This window comes from Sebastes umbrosus, chromosome 2 (genome assembly GCF_015220745.1).
Source record: "Sebastes umbrosus isolate fSebUmb1 chromosome 2, fSebUmb1.pri, whole genome shotgun sequence".
Taxonomy (NCBI): Eukaryota; Metazoa; Chordata; class Actinopteri; order Perciformes; family Sebastidae; genus Sebastes; species Sebastes umbrosus.
This window is the reverse complement of record NC_051270.1, coordinates 6,544,142-6,554,293: the sequence shown is the minus strand read 5'-3', so window position 1 is coordinate 6,554,293 and position 10,152 is coordinate 6,544,142.

Genomic DNA, 10,152 nt, shown 5'->3' with positions numbered 1-10,152 from the left:
ACAGGTCAAAACACAAGATTTACAGGAGACTGATATGTGCGATGTGTTTGTAACATGTGATTGCCAGATTTCAGTCAGATCTTACTGCCTTAACCATCTAATTTCTATACCTGCATACTGCATTCTGTACAGCTGCAAAGCGGGAGGATTTATTCCGGGGTTAGGATTCTGGATACAGCAGTCACTTGGAGGTAGAAGTCCCATTAATTTTCTGCATGTTAGGTGACAGACAGTTGGAGCACTTCCAAGGTTTAGATGGACGTGAAACTCTCCCGGTTGAATCACCACTACAAAAGATGAGCAACTGTTTTTAAAATGTTCTGGTCCCTTTGTAAAAAAAAAAGTCAAAAGTAAAAGTGTGTGTACATAAAGACTTCAGAGGAGAAGTCAGTCACTTCAATAAGAAACATCTAATCACCAAGGGTGAAATGCTGCTAATAGAAAGCAGAAGCTAAATATCACGCTTTTTAGAAACATTCCCCACCCCCCACTGAAGATTTTTACCAGAAAGAAAAAATGAAGTCTCTAAAGTAATGTAATTAATTGGATTTGTCATATATACTGTATATATATATATATTTTTTTTTATTCAGTTAACTGTTTAACTACATTTTTATGTTACTCGCATGCCTCTATGAATGTTGGTCTGTTGGTCTGTAAATATCTCAGCAACTGTTGGATGGATTGCCACTCAATTTTGCACATCGTCCCAAGAGGGCTAAGCCTATACTGACTTTGGTGATCCCTTGACCTTTCCTCTCGAGCCATGAGGCTGATATTTGTAGTTTTCAGTGAAATATCTCAACAACTGTCAGATGGATTACCATGACATTTGGTACACACACTTGTATTCCTCTGAGGATGAATTGTAATAGCTTTGGTGATCTCTTCACTTTTCCTCTACAGCGCCACCACCAGGTCAAACTTTCAATTTGTCCATTATGATTTTTTTACAATTTCCTGCATAAAAAGAAATGAAGAAATCAGCGTTAGTCTTTATGTATTGGTTCATTGATTTTATTGATTCCCCCCTGGCTGATGCACTCTGCCTAGAGTGAAGCCAGAAAGCTCATAGGGATACAGGGAGCCTTGATCGATCATTCCAGACTCGTAAGTTATAAAAAAAAGGAGATTTCTTATAATGCAATTGGTGGCAGTATCGTAAATGTGTCCGATACTGCCCAAAATTCTGGATCGGGTATGGGCGAGTATGCCAGTCTATGCACTGATCCAATACCATAATTTATAACCCATAAAAAAATCAACTTAACCATAACGAATGGCGGCTGCAGCAATCAGCAGCAGTTTTGTGTCCGCCACACCAAACTGACTATAAACCTAATATCATCAATACCCAGGACACACTGGTGTTTCTGTGTTTAGGAATATTGACGAGATATGTACACCTCATCAAAAAAAAACTTTGAAATGGGAATTTACAATAGGGAAACATACTTTTAGAGCATCCCACTTGGGAGTTTCCAAATCTCCTGCATGGAGGAACAGGAGTACCTTGAGGAAAGTGTCACACAAACATTGCCAGGATGTAGAGCTAGTTCAACACTGAGCGACATCTATCTACTGTATTGCTGTTTCATTATCATATGAAGGTCAATGGCAACAAAGGAATTAAAACCAGCAGTGAATATCTGGAAGGTTGTGCTTAGATTTTGACTACTTATTATATATGTGTGTGTGTGGTCTTGAGAGAGTAAGAGAAGGGGAGAGTCAGTGAGCGAGAAAAGCAGAGAGAGAGGGACAGGTATAAGTGAAAGTGGAGGAGGTGAGCCATCGAGAAACACATCCTACATGGTTCAGGAGACTAATTATACAAGAAGGCCAAGCTAAGTCGACCACTTCAGAGAGTCTGCAGGCTACACAGGGACCACGCGACATGGATACCCCATTCAGAGGAGGGAAACAGCTTCTCATGCATGCCTTATTACCCCAAAGACCTACGTCTGTGGCAGATAAGTCACCTACTCCTTCTAGCCTTGCTCCTCTGCGGACACAGATCCTGTAATGATACATTTCACTTCTGGCGATTTTTCAGTTTGATGGGTAGAAAAGTGAAAACAAAAAAAAGGAAAAAAGTGTGCAATATGGGACATCATCTCTGACCCCCATCAAAGAGTTCTCTCTTCACATCTCGTGGTAAGGCGAAACAGTGCCAGCCCCTCATTTTCCTGCGGTCCATCTCTAATGGGATTTGGGTTTTATATTAAGTCCACCTTCCCCTTCCCAGCCCTCCCTTTGTCCTGACACTGTGGTGTGAGTGATTTGAATTTAAAAAGTGGCTAAATCCACAGAGCAGAGCTTCAAATAGGATTGTGTGCGCCTTTCACTGTTAAACAGGGCCTTCCAGGTAAGCCTGTCCTGTAAAATGACAGGAAAGGTGAGGGGTGCGGTTATGTAAGGCATCACTTACACACACGCACTCGCTCACAAGAGGAAGCTCTCTTAGATCATCTTGTACAACTCAGTAAGGCAGATTTTCTCCCTCAGAATTACTGCTGGCCAGTCTTCATCGAAAGGCGCCAGCTGAATGTCACTGAGGGTATTCTGTGAACAGTCAATGCACTGTGTTTTTGCACATCGCTTTCATTATTTGCAATAATGAAGGGGGGGATGAGATTCTGTTAAATAAATGATTCAAGGTCAGGTACGGAGCAGCATCAGTTACATGAAGCGTTAAACTGCTTTCAGCTTTATGGTCTATCATATGAACCGCTGCAGTTATGTTCAAGTTGCATAATAGCACCACAGGATATTACTGCATGATTAAAGGTGTTCTATACAATACCCAGAGCATTAATATTGCATCAAACAACTTGCTATGTAAAGATATAGAGGAGGAATGTCTACCTGAGCAGAGAATGAAGTCACTCTCCCTCTGTGTGTGCTGTAATCCGAGCTTTTATCTGCTTTGTTGACATAGCTGGGCCGGCCGCGCGTGCCCTTTAGTGCATGTTTGTGCATGTGAGCATGCCCCTCTGGCTGGCTCACAACCGCTGCTCCGCACTTCTCTCATATGGCGGTTACAGCTGATAACGCCGGCCCGACCGCCGGTGCCGTTACGGAAGCGTGGCACCCATCCTACAGTTCCCCTCAGGTTTTCACTGTTAGCCCTGTTAGCAGCGTTAACTATGGGTCATTGGCTCAGCCGTCGCCATGTTGAGAGCCGTGCAGAGGCAATAGGAATACTCCCAATCTCGCATTTAGCACCTTTGAAGTTTAAGAGATGTTGCAGGTATTTGTGCGTTTGTCAAATAATAAAATAAGACTATAAATCTACGTGACAATATTCACATGCTGATGTTTAGCAGGTAATGTAACATTTGCCAATTAGCATAGAAAACAAACCACAGCTGATGGGAATGTCATTAGTTTGGCAGGTATTTGGTCATAAATCAAAGTATTGAACAAATTAAAATTGTGTCCCCATGGTGGTGCAAGATGAAAAGTAAGCCGAAAAGTAATTACAGTTCATCCTGAAGGGGACATGAACGTGTGTACATTTCATAGCGAATCATCCAATGGTTGCCGAGACATTTAAAAAAAAAAAACGATACTGTCACCCTCATGGTGGCACTAGAGGACAAGTCAGGGGATCACCAAAGTCAGCAGGTGTCATCCTCTGAGAACCATGACTGTCTTTACCAAATTGTATCCAGTAGTTGTTAAGATATTTTAGTCAGGACCAAAGTCTGACTTACATATCAGTGGTGGACAGACTGATCAAAAACTATCCCTGCCCAATGTTATATTTCATCTCATGTCAGAATGAATAAAAACAGGCAAAGCATTTGCTCAGATCTATTTTTATTTTCTTAACTGAGTGTAATATAGCATTCAGCTACAAACCAAGATAAAATGTCTGTCCCTAATGTATTGGCATACATCCGTCAGTGTGTGGTCTTTGTCATGCATTCAATCTTAATCTGGCTGACATGTTCAGTGTCATAGATAATTACAGAAGTAATACATTGGCCATTAGTAGCTGCCTCAACAGCCTTAGACACATTTCTAACATAACTAGTTGGGACATTTGCATGCACAAAGCCATTTCTTCAGCCAAGAATGTTCTCCATTTTCCATTGAAACTGTACCTTTGCTGAGCTATTCACTCAGTATTCAAACCTGTATTATGACATCATGTTGGCATTCCCGTCTGTCTGTCGGAGATTCCTGTGTTTTTCGTAGGTGCCGTATTGGTACAAGTTAATTAGCGATATCTCAGGAACGCCTGGAGGGAATTTCTTCCAATTTGGCACAAACGTCCACTTGGACTCATCGATGAACCAGTTAGATTTTAGTGGTCAAAGGTCATTGTGACCTTACGTATGTCCTATTCTCGTGAAAGCGATATCTCAGGAACATCTTGAGCAAATTTATTAAAATTTGGCACAAACTTCCACATGGATTTAAGGATGACTTCATATGCTAATTATGGCAATTTCACACAAATGTCTAACAGGATAAAATGATGAAGTGATGACATTTTGGACAGACATGGATGTAAACTGCAACTTGACTGGTTGGCGGAGGCATACAACGGCAGAGACCATATCCCAAAGTTATCACCAAATATTGAATTAGCCGTCCCTTGACCACATCCCTCAGGGCCCACAGTGTTTTGTCAGCCCAGTATCCTTAGGAACGACATACATATTTGACGATATTCTGCACCTCATGATGTACTTCCAATGCCGTTGTTCAGGATCAATGCAATAAGCGGTGTATATGTACAATAGCATTGAAGTGAAAGCAAAGCATAATTTCAGTCTTAACTCAAGGTCCACTCACTCACTTTTTTCTGTAAAGTATCTTTACAAGAGACTGAATGAACACCAAAAACAGACATCAGGAAAAAAAATGTCATCAACTATGATATTTGTGGAAAGGCTAAGAGCAGAATTTACTTCAACCATACCAAGGTTAATCAGGAGAAAGAGCACATAGAGCAGCCACAATAGAGAAAAGAGGAGCACGGAGTTCCAGAAACTGTTGCTATCATATCACCAGCATTTGTGTAAGGCTGCACTAATGCCTTATTATTATGATCATTTTATGGTATTTTTATAAGCTGTTTGAAATGTTGGCCAACTTTATTGTGCTATAATTACATAAAAAAAATATTCTCTCCCATTAAAGTACATTCAAGGATCTTTTCAAAGAAAAATTAGGTATTATTGCCGTAGTCAATGATACCTGCTTTGGTTATATTCAGTATGAGGTTGAAGCCAAACGTTGACCTCTAAGGAGTGTTTTAAATAAACTATTTGGCTTTGTATCTCAAAGGACAGTACTGCTTGCTCATCAACAATAAACGTTTATTGAAGTCAGACAAATTATATTTTGAATTGTTTATAAAATGTACATTCATATTTTTTTAGTTTGTTTAGTTTACACAGAAAATATGACTCACATTCTGTAATTTCAAAAAATAATTAAAAACTCTACGACTGGGAATGCAATAAACTTAAACATACATAAATAATATACTTAAATACATATTTCAGTTTTATATGTAAGCAAGATTAAAACAACAAACAAATAACATGCTTTGACTAAGCATGTCAAATCTAGAAGTTACATTTCTCAAAATTGTAAATACAGATGCTATATCTACTCCTTTCGCAACACAAGCACAAATACAGAATCTAGCTAAAATATTGACTAATAAAACATGCATCTACATATGCAGGCTCTGAACTACGTCTTCTCTAGTTCTGGATTTTTTGAGCAAAGAAAATTCCTTCTCTCCAAACAGTTCCTGAGTAACAAAAGCTCCCCAGTCCTCGATATTGTCCCACAGTACATCCCAGGTGCCGGGCAGGCAGGCAGTTGTCTCCGCATCCCGTTCGCCCACAGCCACTCTCCTGCCAGGAAACGTAGACCTATCCACACCTCTGGTGTCTGGGCATCCAGGATCGCTTTTCTGTCATACAAGTTGTCGACGCCAAAATCCACGTGCGTGAGATCGTAGAGATCATTTTCGTTCCTGCAGTGTTCCAGAGCTTCCTCCCAGGTCTTGTTCTCTTTCACCAAGATTGAATCATCATAACACACAAATTTATGTCTGTTATCACACTTTTGATCATACCAATATGTATGTCCCATAGTAACACAATTCTCGTTTCCGTCAATGTTATTTGGTTGTTTGTAATGCCAACTTGTAAATCTGCTTTCCTCGCCATCAGACCAATTCCAGACATTAGGATCATTTGTGTCTCTTTGGAGACCAATCCAACAGTGCTCGGTGCTTGTGCATGGAGTCCCTCGCGCCTTAGATTCATTCTCATCTCTAAAAGTGGCCAGGTCAATATGGTTCTTCCTGCAGTACTGTTGGGCCGATGACCAGGTCATTGAGAGCGACACATGAACATACCTTCTTTGTTGGTAAAAGGCCTGCAACAGAGGGAGGTTAAAGATGAAGTTGAGGGTGACAATGAAGAGACGGGTGGAGCTGCTATTCTTCAACATGGTTCCCCAGAGGTGACTTGACTTTGCAGAGCTTGGCAGATTTGAGTTTCAACACCCAGATCTCTACACTGTATTTTCTGTTTAACGTCCCTGGTTAGCAAAGTATTTTTTTTTTTTTTAAATCTACGTGGGTTGTCCCAGCTCAGTATTTGCAGACTCGCTGAGTAAATCACTACCACTAGTCCCCCAATGAAAGAAGACTGGAATTCACTCGAACAGTCCGTACCGTCACTCCCCTGAAGGCCCCCTACATACAACTGACCAATCATGTCATCCACATTAACATGAGAATGGGATGACACAGGAACACACACAACACACAGGCTCACCCAGTGAAGGAAGTATTTAATTCAACTTAAGGTTACTTACTTTTACTTTTAATAATTAAAGTATTAAAAGTAAAGGTACTCATTATGTAGGCAGAACGGCACCTGTGATATTGCCATGTATTACATGAGATTATTATTGCTGATGCATTTAACATGTAGGCGGCATTTTAATGTTATAGTAAGTAAAGATGGAAATAATAATATATTTATTTATTGGTATATTTAACAGGGACTGTGCACATTAATAAATGCTGCTGTATAAGGCAAACGGCTATTTTTCATCTGTTGTGGCTCATCATTCGTGGACAGATGTTACAAAGTCACCCTTGGAGTTGAATGTCTAAAACACTGTCAACCAACGGCCACATATGTCAGATGTTGTTATATGAATAATAACTATAGCAACCAATTCAATATAATAGAGTAAATCTTACAAGTTGCCTCTAAAATGTAGTAAACTGTATGTCAACCTTGCTGTACTTAAGTAAATGTATTGACACATTCACTGACACAATGCTCACAACTTTCTTTTGTTCTATTTGTTTATGTAAATCAGAGAACAAGGCAAAGCATCTCTTCCTAATAGTCAAATAGGTCTTAACTGCAAGTCACCATCGTCATGGTCAAGGTCAAGGTCAAACAGGGCAGTGAAAAGGACTTTTGCTTTGATCACTGTGTAGGGTGTTTGCAGCTAAGGTCCTAAACAGGGCCAGGTCTAGTCCATTTAGACCTGCAGGGGCCAAACTGGGGCCAGCTGTTCTTTTAGGGGGGGGCAGTGAAATTTATTATGCGCTCATTTTAGCAGTGGAGAGGTTCAGAAACACTGAAATTAGTCAACTTTTAACTGTTCACATCAAAAAGAAATAATACCCATATCACAGATGCATGGCTTACACAACATTTATGTATTTTCTTATTTCTCATGCAACAATATACAGCACTGCAAAGCTTGTACTCTAATACAGCATTGAATACTAAAACATTTAAAAGCTTGTGTTCACGTCAAAATGTATCAAACACATTTATTCACAGTCTACAAGGTCTGCGGTATTCTTGGTACTTTAAGCTCATTACTCATGCACCGCAGCTTGAAACAAAACAAAATGAAGAAATTCTCGCCAGCAAACTATAGCGGACCTTCTGCACAGGCTCATTCACAAATCACACACTCAACAGGTGATTGAACAAGCAATAAATGCAATACTGGAGAAAGTCCAAATTACTCAACGCTCTGCAGGCTCTTTCCCTGCGACTGTGGCCGTGGAGACGGCACACCGTAACCCAACAGCTTCAGCGGGCCAGGCAAACAACCTGCAGTACGTAATGTGACTTGCTTGCTGTGTTCTTGTTAAGGAGTAACACACACACACAGAGACACATTTAACCAATGGGAAAGAAACCAGGGAGCAAAGAGTTGGACAGACAGATGGTTCAGAGAGAGAGAGAGAGGGTATATCTGACTCACTTTATTTCAGGTCAAAGTCCATTCCCCTTTCTTTCATGTATGAGTGTCCATATATTGTATTGCCGCACTGCATGCGTCACTGTGACGATCATTGTGTTTGTCAGCTGACAGAACTACATTGCTGCTAGATTTGATATCATTGGCAACGCTGGAAAACAAGCTGGTAGTATACATTATCCTTTTACCTGTCCTCAATCTGATAGACTGCGATAAGGCTTGAATATCGTGTGACACATATTGTATGAAATATGGATGTGGACTCCGTGATGTCACCCATAGGTTTCTGAAGAGCCGTTGTGAAGCTCAAAGTGGATGGCTCCGTCCTTCGCCATCTTGGCAGTGACGACACGGCCTAACTCCCGGCTAATCCAAAAATGGGCAAAGAGGTGGATCGTCGGTGGAGCTGAGGCGGGTCCGGGTGACGCAGCAGAGCAGACAGCTAGCAGTTAGCGACCTGGTATGGCACCCATTTATCACTCAAAGCAGCCACGCCCTCAATTATGCCGAACTTTAATCCTTTATATAATTTAAACGGGTGAGTTATGTAAAAATGCATCCCCCGTACAGTTGTCATGAACGGAGATATTAGCTTTAGAGACCAAAACCTTGTTTTTGTACCAGGCTGTAAACATGTTTATTTCTGCTGTAAAGTTGACTTGCTTTTGGAACCAACCTCAAGTGGCCATTCAAAGAACTGCAGTTTTTGGCACTTCATTTCTCAGCACCGGAGGTTGCCTCTTGGTATGACCACACATACTGGCAGACATTTACCAATCCAGAAGTGCACTGTTTCACTCATTTGATGGAACTTGGTGAAAAAAAGTGGACACAACAACAGCAAACTAATAAGGGGGTTCAGGCTTGTTGGCCCCACCTAGAACTGCCCCTGGTCCTAAAATCTTTTAGCAAACCGAAGACAACAGATTCAGTCCCCTAAAAGGTCAATTTTAATTGATAGTCTGTTAACATTATTGTTTTCAGAATAAAGTCTATGCATCCAAGTATAAAAATATATAAAAATCATTAAATTAAGAGCAAAATAATGAATCAAAAAGGATAGTGTCCCCTGCAGATAGGGGCATCTGTTGATGGATGGACAGGGGCAGATCAAAGGTGAGGCTCAGAAGCACAGATTCATTGCAGGAGGCCTCTATGAGATCCATGAATGTCCTCTTCTGCTTTTCACCCCAGGCCAGCTTGGTTTTATTGGTAGACAAAAGGCCAACAATTTTTTTTTTTTAAAAAGAAGAAAAAAGCAATACCAGCCCACGAGGGCCAAAAACATCCGTAACTGTCGACTGGTTTTATATGCCACTCTCTGGTTGCCTCCCTTTCATCCTGTTGTCTGAAAATACTCCCTCTCATGATCCAAATGCAACTTTCAACTTCCTGAGAGAACTCTCCCAGATTTATGATGAGACCTGACAGTTTGATCTTTTGCAAGATGTCCTCCATGTGAATGAGTGCTCTTGCTATGAGTTTCTGAAGATGCCAGCGTCACCCAGGTAAGCTGCTGAAATTGATTCTGTGCTGAGAGAGAACGTTTTCTATCAAGGTTGTAGAAACCTGGGCTCTCTTTAGACAGGTGTGGTGGCGTGAGGGCAAAACAACTGTTTAATGACAGGGTTTCCTCTCTTAGTCTGGCATGTGATGGTAGCCAGTTCTCTGGGGGAAATACACCAACCCGATTTGTTTGCCAGCAACTTGCCAATAGAGCAATATTCACTCTCCTTTAGCTCTGTTTTTGGTCTCTACCAACGCCTGAGGGAAATATCTGGCTCTTTTGCTGCTGAATGCTCTACTATGTTCACCCAGCCCAGTCGCACAGCAGTTTGTGAAATAGTCACAAAATTGTAATGTATTGATTCAAGT